At 41.2% G+C, this 12744-nt stretch overlaps 1 long non-coding RNA gene across 1 annotated transcript; it reads left to right on the plus strand.

The window, feature by feature from the left end:
* The first annotated feature begins 8587 nt into the window (after window positions 1-8587).
* Window positions 8588-10214, plus strand: LOC126389369 (uncharacterized). The gene is made up of 3 exons (XR_007569852.1): window positions 8588-8648; window positions 9048-9125; window positions 9892-10214. It is a non-coding gene; the product is annotated as an uncharacterized LOC126389369 (long non-coding RNA).
* The last annotated feature ends 2530 nt before the right edge of the window (window positions 10215-12744 follow it).

Consider the following 12744-nt stretch of genomic DNA (forward strand, 5'->3'; position numbering starts at 1 on the left):
TGTGAGGCAAATTGTGATTTGTGATATTGGGCTTTATAAATAAAATTGATTGATTGATTGATTTAATCACAGACAATGCCTCTAACATGATTCTTTGTGCCAAACTGTTGGCTGTCAGAAATGTGCCGTGTTTAGCACATAGTTTCAATCTTATTGTGAAGAAGGCACTGGATCAAACCCCCGCACTGGCTGATATCAGAACCAGAGGCCGAAAAATTGTTGCTTTGTTTAGAACAAGCACTAAAGCAAAGGACAAACTCACAGAGATGCAAACGCAGCTGCACAAGCCTGTTCACAAACTGGTTCAAGAAGTAGAAACCAGATGGAACTCCACGTACCTCATGTTACAAAGACTGTATGAACAACGAGAACCAGTTGGTGTGGCAGTGGCATCCCTTACCACAGACATTCCTCCCCTCACATGTGTAGACTATGAGACAGTCAATGACTGCTTAGATGTACTTGCACCCTTCCATCTGGCCTCCACAGAGATGTCAGTTGAAAAGCATGTGTCTGCGTCAAAAGTCATTCCACTCATCAGAATGGTACAGCACAAACTGGCTGTAAAGGCATCAGCCATTAAAAACCACACAGCACTCCATCTGATAAAACAGCTGCAGTATGAACTGGTCAAACGATGCACAGTTGAAAATGTCAGAGTTCTGGCCTTAGCCACCATCTTGGATCCAAGATTTAAGACATTAGCCTTTGGCAATGAAACCCATGCATAGGAGGCCATGTCAAAACTGACTGCAGAATGCGCTGGAGCCATGAGGGTTGAGAGGGGAATGCCGTCAACATCGCAGGTAGTGTACCATTTATTATTCCATATTATTGTGTTTTCCATACCTCTGTAGTAACACGTATTAAAATGTTATGAACTCCATCAGTCAGCTGCCAACGAAGATCATGGGCCTTCAGCAGAACACAACTTGTGGGATCTTTTGGACAGCAGAGTTGGTTTGTATTATGGCCTGTTATTACTGTAAGCACCATTTTCTTATTATGAAAGATGGCTAATTTCACTGCTTCATGAAGCTTCGATTTCACCATCACTAACTAGGTGGCGGACAGTCTCCAATGCGTCCCGAAAAGAAAAGGTATTCCCTCCAACTGCAGCCACACAGCTGGATTCCAATGCCGCTTCATTAAATGCCACGTCTACGTAACTGCCAGCATCTGGGGATCCTCGCCGAGACGTCCACGCTGGGATCGCTGCCCGTGACGTCACAGACTCCCGCCTCTCGAGGGCAGCAGCCAGTACCATTAGCTCCCACTAGCAGGGAGCCAGGTTGTATGGTTTCAAGTTTTAAGTTACTCATTGTCACATGCAATTAGAGGAAACAGTTGTTTGTTTGGCAAACGGTAATCTTAAATCTCAGGTTCCCTCTATCTATGCTCATTTAATACGCATTAAGGGAAATCTTTCAAGTAGCCATTGCTCATTTAATTCGTACAAAGGGAAAACACACAAGTAAAACAAACTAACAAACTATAACCTTATGTGTTTGTCCTTTCTCAGATCATTCCATCATTCTTGTTATCTCTGCATTCAAAGGCTTCATCACATCGTCACAGCCTTCTAATCAGTTCCACAACCTGAAAACCTTCCATCAGCTTCACAGAAAGCTATTGTAACGATCTCATCCAAAGCACACCCTTAGCCCACCTTACTAGCCAGCGTCAGCTCCCCTTTTCCTCTTAAGAGGTCACGTTCATTCAGTTTTACCACGCATTGTATCCAGAAAATGATGATAATAATAATGATTATAATGATAATAATAATAATGATAATGCAAAATTTCCTTCTCCACCCACAACTACCTATTCGGAACCGACTTTCCATTAATCTAGCCACCAGCAGTTGCGAACTGCTACATACATTCTCATGTATATAGCAGTACAACACTTGCAAAAGGTTTCAGCATTAATGCAACTTCGTACTTCCGACTGTCTCTCGTTCTCACCCCTGAGAAGTAAATCAATGCAGCCTCCGTGGCTGGTCACTTCCCACAGTGCTCTGAATTCGCCCCAATGCATCTTCGACCCTCCACTTCATCCCAGTTTTTTCTAACGCAACTTCATACTTTTGACTCTCCCTGGTTATCACTCTCTAAGTAAATCAACGCAGCCTTCATCCCTCATCCATTCGACCCTTGACCCTCAACCTTCATCCCTCACCCCTTCATCCCCCATCCATTCGACCTTCAACCCTTCATCCCCACCCCAATGCATCTACCCTCCATTTCGTCCTAGTTTTTGTAACGCAACCTCATACTTCTGACTGTCTCGTTCTCACCCCTGAGAAGTAAATCAATGCAGCCTCCGTGGCTGGTCACTTCCCACAGTGCTCTGAATTCGCCCCAATGCATCTTCGACCCTCCACTTCCTCCCAGTTTTTCTAACGCAACTTCATACTTCCAACTCTCTCTCATTCTCACTCCTGAGAAGTAAATCAACGCAGCCTCCACCGCTGGCCACCACATTCGCTCCCACGTTTGCAACAGTCGTAACCATTTCGTCCTCCCAGACCCTTGTATATCTGTCCCAGACAAGCATTAATGGACAACCTCCTGCCCCATGTTTATCCCCTTCTCTCATTCATTTATCCTTCCTCAGCATTTTGTAATAAATAAACTCAGCCACCCCCACCCCTTCGTCCACAACCCGCAAAATGTACCCTGTCTCTACAGCAGCCATCCTTTTGGGGGCCCAATCGCATTCGCTTAACATGCTATTCACGCAGACACTCACCCTGGCCTCAGACCTGCACCAATCCATCAATCCGAGTGTCCCATATCCTCAATCGACTCTTGCTTTCCCGTTATTAATTCCAGAAATTCTGACAATTGGCACCAGCCTCTGACCTCTCGACTATTTAATTGGGTTGTCTCTTCACACGGAGCCACTGTAAATGTTTAAAGGCAGAAAATTCTTGACCATATTAAAATTCCAGGGCGCTGTCGTCTTTAGTAAACGTCACACATATGCAATATGATTCGAATCTCCCATGCACTCTTGAAGCTCTCTTTGGGGCTCTATCCGAAGCCAAGCTCACAAAGAGACAACTCCCCCATTCAGTCTCACTCCCGGGATCCCTCCTGTGTCCCTGCCTTTGACTCAACACATTCATCACCGTGCTCGTCAGCTACCGGGAAACCCAGCCTTCATCCCTCAACCCTCAGTCTTCCATCCCTTCATCCCTCAACCCTCATACCTTCATTCCTCACTCTACATCCCTTGATCCTTACCCTGTTGTCCCTAACCTTTCATCCACCTGGCCCTTGATCCTCATCCCTGCTACCCTTCATTCAAAATCTTTATCTTAATGGTGTGGTATTTTTTAGTGAATTAAGGAAAATCCTACAAGTATGCCTTTAAGATTTCAATCTCAGATGATTTGGCAACATCTGTGGTTACTATAGGAACAGCAAGTAATACCACAGCCACCGCTTGTTAAGCACAACTTTGTCAGAAAAACAACAAAAGATCAACTGGCAGATTTGATTACAGCATAGCCAAACAATCCATCAGAAATAAGAAATTCTCCATTGTGCAATGCATACCCATGGGAAGTAGGGGTACTGGGGTTGCTGCAGCAGCCCCTGTTTCTGGGGTGACAGAACCTGTGATGCAATTTTTTATGAACTTAGGCTGCATCTCCCAAACATCTCCCAAAGGAGGGGGGGGGAGATAACTGGCTCTTGGACACAATTCAAAATGAAGTCATTCAACATTACACCTACACTATTCACAGTGAGACTGTATACTGTACTGTCCAATCTATGGATTTACAGCTGATGGTGCTACGGACACCACTTGCCAAATGGGACTATGTTACTTGATGCTGCAATACTGTACACAGACAAAACATGAAGATTCGTTCTGATTTTGCTGTGATGCATTTTTACTGTTGCTATGGTGTTCAGCACCACAGACAGCACACAAGCACTCTGCATAGTCATATATTTTATCAATTTTGTTTGTCTATATGTCTGCTCACAATATTATGGCTGCAATTCAACTGTGCAATATTTGGCATACAGAAAATGAAAAGAGGTTGAAATTAAACAGGGTGCACTTTATTTTGTAGCAAGTGACGTAACGCAAACAGCTTTAAGTGCAGTATTGGCAGTTAGCAGACAGTTACCAATGTTTTGTTTTTTTTATTTTTTTTAAAATAAAAACCCATTTTATTCTTACAGACTAAAGGAATATAAATAATTGAGGAATGNAGCAAGTGACGTAACGCAAACAGCTTTAAGTGCAGTATTGGCAGTTAGCAGACAGTTACCAATGTTTTTTTTTTTTTTTTTTTTTAAAATAAAAACCCATTTTATTCTTACAGACTAAAGGAATATAAATAATTGAGGAATGGATGTTATGAACCCCTCAAGGTAGGGAGCTGCCACTTTTTTTCTGTTTCTTGTTTACCATGCTGGTAAATCTGAATGAATTGTACTTTGGTCCTCATGGTTTCCATAAAATTAACTGAACGGATGAATTGTGGTGAATCTAACCGGGCTAACAACGTGTGACATTAACATGTTCATATTGACAAAAGATTAAACATTTACATTTGCATGCGCGGTGTAAGCAGCTAATGTCATCTGAGTCAGGTGATTATTCTTTGTTAGTACTTCTTGACCTTAGTTCTGCATTGGTTGGCATAAAGATATGTACAACATTTAACTGTTTTTTAGTTTCACTGTCTTTATTGAAGACTTTGATTCTGATTCCTCTCTACTGTCTTCTGGTGTCCTACAGGGCTCAGTTTTGGGGACCCTGTTATTCTCTTTATATTTGCTGCCCCTGGGTCAGACCATAAACAGATTTGATATTGTACTAGACGTGTAGTGTACAAGTGCACAAGACTAAAAATGTGCTATACATTTACTATTTAACTCTTTGGTGCTTCAACAGTGTGTTGAAGGGACAACTTACTGTTGCAAAAACTGAGGGGCATTTGAATGGTGATGCCCTGACTGTTGGTTACACACTTAGTTCAGTGATGTGTTCATGTAATGATGTACACACAGCAGCACATCTGAATGGCATTTGAAGTGTTGCCTATACTTAAGTGCATTTGAAGAGTTATGTTAATATTATTTAGGTCAGAAAAACATGAATGAACTATATTATCAGTGACTTCAAATCTTTGAAGTGAACTGAAAAAGCAAAATGATTCGAATTAGCAGAGTGATTAATATTGACATCACTTTATTGTAGTCACCATACACTTATACTGTGAAAAGAATGGCACTGGTAATTAAGTTCGATATTTAATAACATGAAATTACATCACATTTCAAAATACCCAAATAATTCTTTGCAGGAAACGTAGATATTTTTTTTTCCTCCTTCACTGCACGTCTGGCAGTTCTGGACTCCACGTCATCTGTTGATTCCTGAGAATGGTAACCTCATCTGGCATTATCCCTTATATGTTCTTACAACAACGACAATACAAACATCAAATATGTAGCAGCCAATAATGTAATAAATACTACTAATTCAGATTTACCATTCATCTGCAAACACAATGTTTGCAGATGAATGGTGTTTGGCTTTCCACCGCACCACTGTCAGTGCCTGGACGTCCACTGGGCTTGCAATGTTCATCTGCACACACTGCGATGACACACAGCTGGTTGAATATTGGCAAAGTTTTTCTTTAAATTCATTGTCTTCTGTCTGAACACTAGTGATACGGTGGTTCATTCTGGATGATTCGACACCCTGCACTGCATTCAATGACAGCTTTTTTTTTTTTTTTTTTTTTTTTGCCTAGTGACAACTTTATAAATTCCTTCTTTTCACAGAAGGCTTATGGAAAATTCACATCCGGTGAAGTGGATGACACGAATGAGGTAAGAGGCTAAAATTTTCAATTTGCGCAAGAGGTTTGCGTGACGCTGTCTTGTGAATAACCTTTAGCATTGGGATCTAGTTGACATTTCCTGACATTACAGAGAATCAGAAATAGCTATGGGACTACATGATAAGTTCTGAAAATATGAAGTAATTTAAGATAAACTTTTATTGTGAAAAGTAAACAACAGAAGGAGTGAAGCAGGAATGTGCTACTGTGACAATATGAAAAATAATATTGGTTCACAGTGATTAAGAGCTTGAAGGCTTTATACTCCATGTTCACATCACTTGATGTCAGTTATCGCTAGGACTTTACTGCAAACTGAGTTAGCCTTGCCCAGTCAGTAGCACAGCTGTGAAGGATAAATATTTCCCAGTCACAAAATATTCCAAAAAAAAAAAAACATAGAACACTCCAGCATTCGGATTTATGTGAGGAAAAAATTGCTTCATGTTTCATGTGAACACAGCAGGGTCATGATTGGTCAGGTTTTTGAGCAGATATTTGAAAGAAGTCACAGTAAGGGTAACTGTTGAGTGTGTTAAGTTTTTTTAATAAACAAAACTATGTATGTAACGGTGTATGTAACTGTAGTGCTATAACTATTTCATTGTTACTATATAATTGGTTCAGAAATGTTATTACATTACTGGTAACTTTTTACTTCAAACTTTAATACATTAAAAATGTAAAAGTTATTACATTATTGGGAAAAGATTTTCAAAAATGTAGCGGTGGGTAACAAGTCAGAAGAAAAGTTTAATGAACTAGTGGAGAAAATGATGTGAGTCATGAGCTACGACCTTCACAGTCACCAGATCTTAACCTAACTAAACACCTCTCGATGTGTCAGACAGCCCCATCAAACACTACCAAAAGAGGTGCAGCAACTTTATTTGTGTATTTTATTTTTCACCCATCTATGAATGTCCAAACTGCCTGCCAAATTTGCACATATCTCACGCATTTTACGTGGCCAATGTGCTGACAGGGGTTAAACAAGGAAGCAGTCCTGAGTCGTCTTTTAAGGAGGCAGGTTGAGGTGGTGGATGGTCAAACAAATATGGGGCCCTGTTTAGATGGTCTAAAGCGGACGGTGGAGGGCGCATAATCCATGTCGCAAGTGTCATTGCTATTTAGATGCAGGCGCAGTTGTCATTTTCACGCCCTGCGCCCTCGTCGTCTAACTAGCAAATGAACTTGTGGTCAGGCGCAGTCATGGCGCGTTGCTAGTTAGATGACATAAAAAGCAAATGCGCCAGTGACCAACAAAAACCTGGTCTAAAGTCAACGGCGCAGTATTTCTCTGTTAAACAAGTTAGTAATATACATCTCTAGGCGGGTGCACAACGCGCGTTGTAACGAGCTTCAAAAAAAAAAAAAAAATCCCTCTCTTCCCTCCTGTGCCGCCGTCTCATGTAGCGTTGCCTGTTACCCCTGGCAACCCATGGCCTTAAAAGATGACGTCACGCAGCGTCTCAAAAAGAAAAAGAGGCACAAGTCTACTCTGGTTGACAGAGAAGTATCTCGCCAGTTTAGTCCGCACCCTGCGGCAGCTCAGGCAAAAAGTTGAGGTAGCTAGTCCCCCGTATTTCCTCTGCCACTACGGACAAAACGGAAAAACACATACCGAAACAATCATCAGCTGATCATTACCCCGGTTGTCCCTTCTCACTACATTCATTCACGCATTCATTCACCCCCCCGATGACGTGGCATTGGGCTTCAGACTGGTGCTCAGCAAACCATAAAAAATCCCTCCTCTACCATTCCCAAACGACAATTTTTTTTCCCACTTTGAATACCAAGAGTGACTCTTTTTGTTTGTTTTTTTCTTAATGCCCTGAAAAGAAAAAAGACTATACTGACTGATTCGTTTAATATCACTCTTCCTTGGTTCTGAACTTTTGATTGGTGAATGGACATTGCTGTATTGACTTTTCATTGTGTGTTCTTGTGAAAACAAACAGCAAAAAAAAAAAAAAAAAGGTGATATAAAATAAAATAGTCACTCAATAAAACCGCCACAGCGTGCACTCTGCTCAGACACACATGGAGCAGCCACACATATGCAATAGTTAAAAAATAAAAATATGATTAAAATGTGAAAGGTTATTATTGTGCACATTAAAATATTTATCAGAAACACGTCTTAATGGTCAGTCATTAATCAGAATGATCTAATCGCAGTAATAATGATCATAATAATCCGGGAGGTCCAAGCTCGCAGTGTCCGAATATACGGAACTGCGAGCAGACCTCCACGGGCTGATGATGCATCGCCTGTAAAATGAACTTGTCTTTCCCAATTGAATTGTGATCATTTTGGCATGTAAATTGTAGCCCAGGTATAAAAAACACAATTAGATAGAGAGTATTTATTTTCTTTATTTTATTTGTTTACATCGGCAAAGTGTTAAATATCCTATTGTATTTGAATGCACCGCTCAGTTCACATGACCTCACGTGGGGGTACCTAGCCCTCAACAGCCAATCAGGGGCTACGCAGGCCACGTTCAGCCTGTCAGCTCGGAGGTGAAGTGCAGGTGCGTTGTTTTTCCGGTCTTTTCTCATCTCAGCCACGGGAGTGAAGGCAGCAACCTGCTAAGAGGACAGAGAAAAGAGGAGAAAAATCCTGAGATAGACGGTGATAAGAGAAAGAGAAAGCAAGCACACTTACCTGCTGGAAGTTCGGAGCCGAGTGACTACACACTTACCTGCTGGAAGTTCGGAGCCGAGTGACTACACGAAGGAGACGAGTTACGTCGGTAAGGTGAGTTGTTTATTGGTTTGACAGCCCATTGGTTCGACATCCCATTAGTCCGACTGTCCGCGGTGTTGAACGGCTCGCGGCGGGCGTATGGTGCGCCGCGACCGGCTTGAGGCGGAGCAAGCTCACGGCTTATGTGTTTGTCACTTTCTTTTTCATTTTAACCCACACCATGATCTTTTCCTGACCCTAACCAAGTGGTTTTTGTGCCTAAACCTAACCGGACCTTAACCACAGGGCATCATGATGATTTCGGAACGGACTTCGGAACAATGACTTTAATATGGTCGGAACAATCGGATGTCGAACCAATGGGCTGTCGAACTAATGGGCAGTTCCCAAAAAGATGCTCGTTAACACTTATTGTCGTCGCCATGCTAATGCTAGCTCGGTGTCTCACAGGCTAACCACGTACCTTCCATCTGGGAGCCACTGCAAGCTCCAACATCGACGTGTTTGGCTTTGAAACGCAGAGCAACGGTGAGAAACGTGTCTCTTTAGCTGCTCTGATGCTATTTTTCTGCTCTTTCTCAGTGTGCTAAAGAAAGCAGGGGTGGTATTAAAGTGAACTGAGGTGAATAATGGTGCAATGTTTCCTACATGTGTATACTGAATATATTGTGTTTATTATTTTATGCCGATTGTTACAGCCATATTCACTTACACCGATGTATATTTTAAAGGGGAAGTCTGTTTTGTTTTCCTATTGCCAATTTAAAAATAAGTAATTTGATATATCGTATGATGGGAGTAAAATAACATTTTATTTTGTATGCAAATTATTGAAGGAATTTAATTAATTTCAACTGTGAGTTTAAAGTAACCTGGAGGGTAATTTTTGGTGCAGTTTCTCTCTCACCAGTAGGCCTATAGTGTAGGAGTAATTAAGCACACTTCTTTGATACCTCTGAAACAAACTCATGTGTACTGTGATTTTATTTGTACATGTTATCCTGTTTTGATATGGTTATGATATATGATATTTTCAATGTTAATGGTTACTTACCATAAGTATTATTTAAATACTGTTCACATCAACAGTTAAATATGTGAGTACTTGAATGTTTAGTCCTCATATTTGATATACTTGAACACTGAATGTTGTACAACAAAACTGAAGCTTTGAGATTTGATTATATTGAAGATTTATGTGTGAGGTTTGATGCAATATTTAGCATTTTTGACATTTAAACCTTCAATGATGCATCTGAGAAAAGAGTGTAATAGATATGACCTTGTTTATAAGTCAGGTTTTTTGAGAGGACGGGGAAAATCCGAGGACCAGGACGAGATTCCGGTTGTGACAGATGGCGAGCTAAGAACTTTGAGGAAGGATCACAGTGAAGGAGATACACACGTACACTCACACATACACAGATACACACACTACACTTCCATGAACCTTTAAGAAACAGGTACACCTGCAACAATTTCTTATTTTATAAGGGCCCCATCGGACACTCTTATTTCATTTGTGTGCACACTTTTTTGTTTCTGTTCATTTGGGTTGTATTTTATATTTTTGTACAAATTGAACAATTTTCTTCATTCACTGCAAAAAAATACAAGAGTGGCTACTCAACATTTATTCTTGTGCCTGATTCATTATTGCTGCTGAGCCTATTGGCTCCTAACGAATTTGGTGTCGTCTGGATGCTGCTGGAGAGGGAGCTGGGCTCTCTAACCTCCCGGGTTAAAATAAAATAAATTGAATAATTTGTTGACAGCGTGTCTCGTGCGCACGCGCTCTCTCTTTCTCTCTCGCAGTCTCACTCTGTTTCTTTTCTTTTGACTTTTCTAAGATGACAGATGCTGAATATATACTCCCTATCTGATGCTGTGGCTGTTTGTGGCTGGCTGAGAGGGATGTGAACTTATTAGTTTGCAGCTGTGTTAATCAAATCAGGTTGGGTTTCCATTACGCGTGCCAAACGGTGCCAATCCCCTTTGATCTGACATCAGATGTGACGGGACAGTCGATATAGATATACATTTATCGTCTCCTCAGCTGTAAAACGCTCACTCTTTCCAGTTGGTAGGTCTGCCATCTAACTAGCTCTCCGCCGTGCGCTCCAATCGCACCTCTTTTAAAGGGAATGAGAGGTGACACTCTGATTGGCTTATTGAATGATATGCCCAAAACACACCCATGACTAATTCACAGAGTAAGTCCAACCCTTTTAGACTCTCCGCCATGGCGCACAGTCTGAAAATGCGCTGTCTAACTAGCAAGTGACTGGGACATGCCCATGCACTGCACACCTGGCGCTTTGCATTTTAGACCATCTAAATAGGGCCCATGGACTTTCACCTGGAGACACGTGTTTGGAACCGTGCGAGCTCTGAGTCATTTTAAGGGTAACCATGCTTTTCCTAAATCTAACCTCTGTAACTTTATGTTAATTACGTAACTGTACATTGAGGTTAATCTGTAAGATATCGTACGAACTGTTGTGTGTGCATTTTTGTAGGATATCATACAAACCGTTCTATGAGGATTCATTGGTTTGTGATAAGGGATGTCAGACATAACAAGACTGCAAGTAATTGTTAGAAAAGGGTGAAGATGTGACATATCGTTGGTGTTCATTCAGCACCAAACGTAAAGGCTTAAATCCTACACACATACTGCAAAGTAGGCTTACTCACACACGCAGGCACGCACGCACACACACACACACACACACACACACACACACTTTAAATGTAACTTTTCCCTTGAACTGAAATTATGTGTTTTCATTAGAGGATGGCATATCCTGCAAGCAGCCAGACTTGAACGGCACCTCTGGGTTTGTAATTGGCGAGCAGTAGCTGAATTGTGGCTGACTTCATTTGGATGACAGTAAATCACTCGCTAAACTGGAAACACTGATTTCTTACTAAATTTAGAGCTAAATGTTGGGCTTCTGTAATGATGACAGGTCACACTCCTGGTCTTCTGTTTCCATGGAGCTATAAAACACTGCCGTTCACACCTTTTCCATTTCACTGTCAATACCAAACACAGCCTGCAGCTTTACCTCGATGATAATATGTCTGTCTCTTATAAATGTATTGTTTACAGTGTATATTTTCTAAAAGGTAAAATGTGTAGTGGTGTGAAAAATAAGTTCCGTGTCAGCTGTGTTTGTGAGCGCACCTGCAGCCCTGTCTGTGTCCTGTAGCTCTATGATGGTAGCATGCTCCATTATAAGGAGCATGATCCCTGACGTAGAAACACCATCTGTTACATGAAGGGGAATTATGCTAATCACTGAGGACTACACGACAGGAGTCTGGAAGAGGGGAGAGAGGTTGAGATGAGATGGAGGGAGAAAGAATGTGTGGAATAGAAGGAGAGATGAAGACTTTAAGAATGGAGTGAGGCACAATGTGAGTGTACAAAAAATTATGTGAAGAGAAGGCATTAAATACTGTAACACAACACATTTGTGGGAGTTGTCAGCCTCCCTTTAATTTAATATGATGACATCATAGTCATCCAGATTAGTCTGAATGTAGCCAATTTTCCCATCTTAAAATCGTCAGTTACTCCTATCCTATTCAAAGCTGCATGGTTCCACTCCACAGTTCATCCAAACACAGGAAGCGAGCTATCAGGCTCCATCTCACAAAATAAGTGAAGTAGAAAAGTCTATATTTACAGTAGTTAATGCTGCATTCAGCTCACATTATGGGGAGCAGATGGGGAGGTCTCAGTGAGCTAAATACAGGAGATAATGAGGTGAATAAAATGTCTTTGTTGTCTGCTACAGCACATTTGGACAACAGTATGAAAGGAATTCCTGCCACTCTCTCACTTTGGAGAAAAACCTGACATGGAGTGGAGTGGTGCTGGTGCAGACACATCGCTGGGGTTTAAGTTGATTTTGGAATTTGCTTTTTTTTGACATAAATAATATACTGCAAAGTTCCATGACATTCACAAATGCAAGTCCTATTTAAATCCTTTGTCTTCATAATGGTTTAGATTCAGGTACGAGGGAGGGGGAATGATACTGTTCTGTATTTATCATCAGTAAAAAAAAAAAAAAAAACTTTAAAGGGGCACAGTGGAGTTGTCTTGTCTAAGTAAAATGCTGAATGCATTTCCTTG

This window comes from Epinephelus moara, chromosome 4, assembly GCF_006386435.1.
Source record: "Epinephelus moara isolate mb chromosome 4, YSFRI_EMoa_1.0, whole genome shotgun sequence".
NCBI classification, from domain to species: Eukaryota; Metazoa; Chordata; class Actinopteri; order Perciformes; family Serranidae; genus Epinephelus; species Epinephelus moara.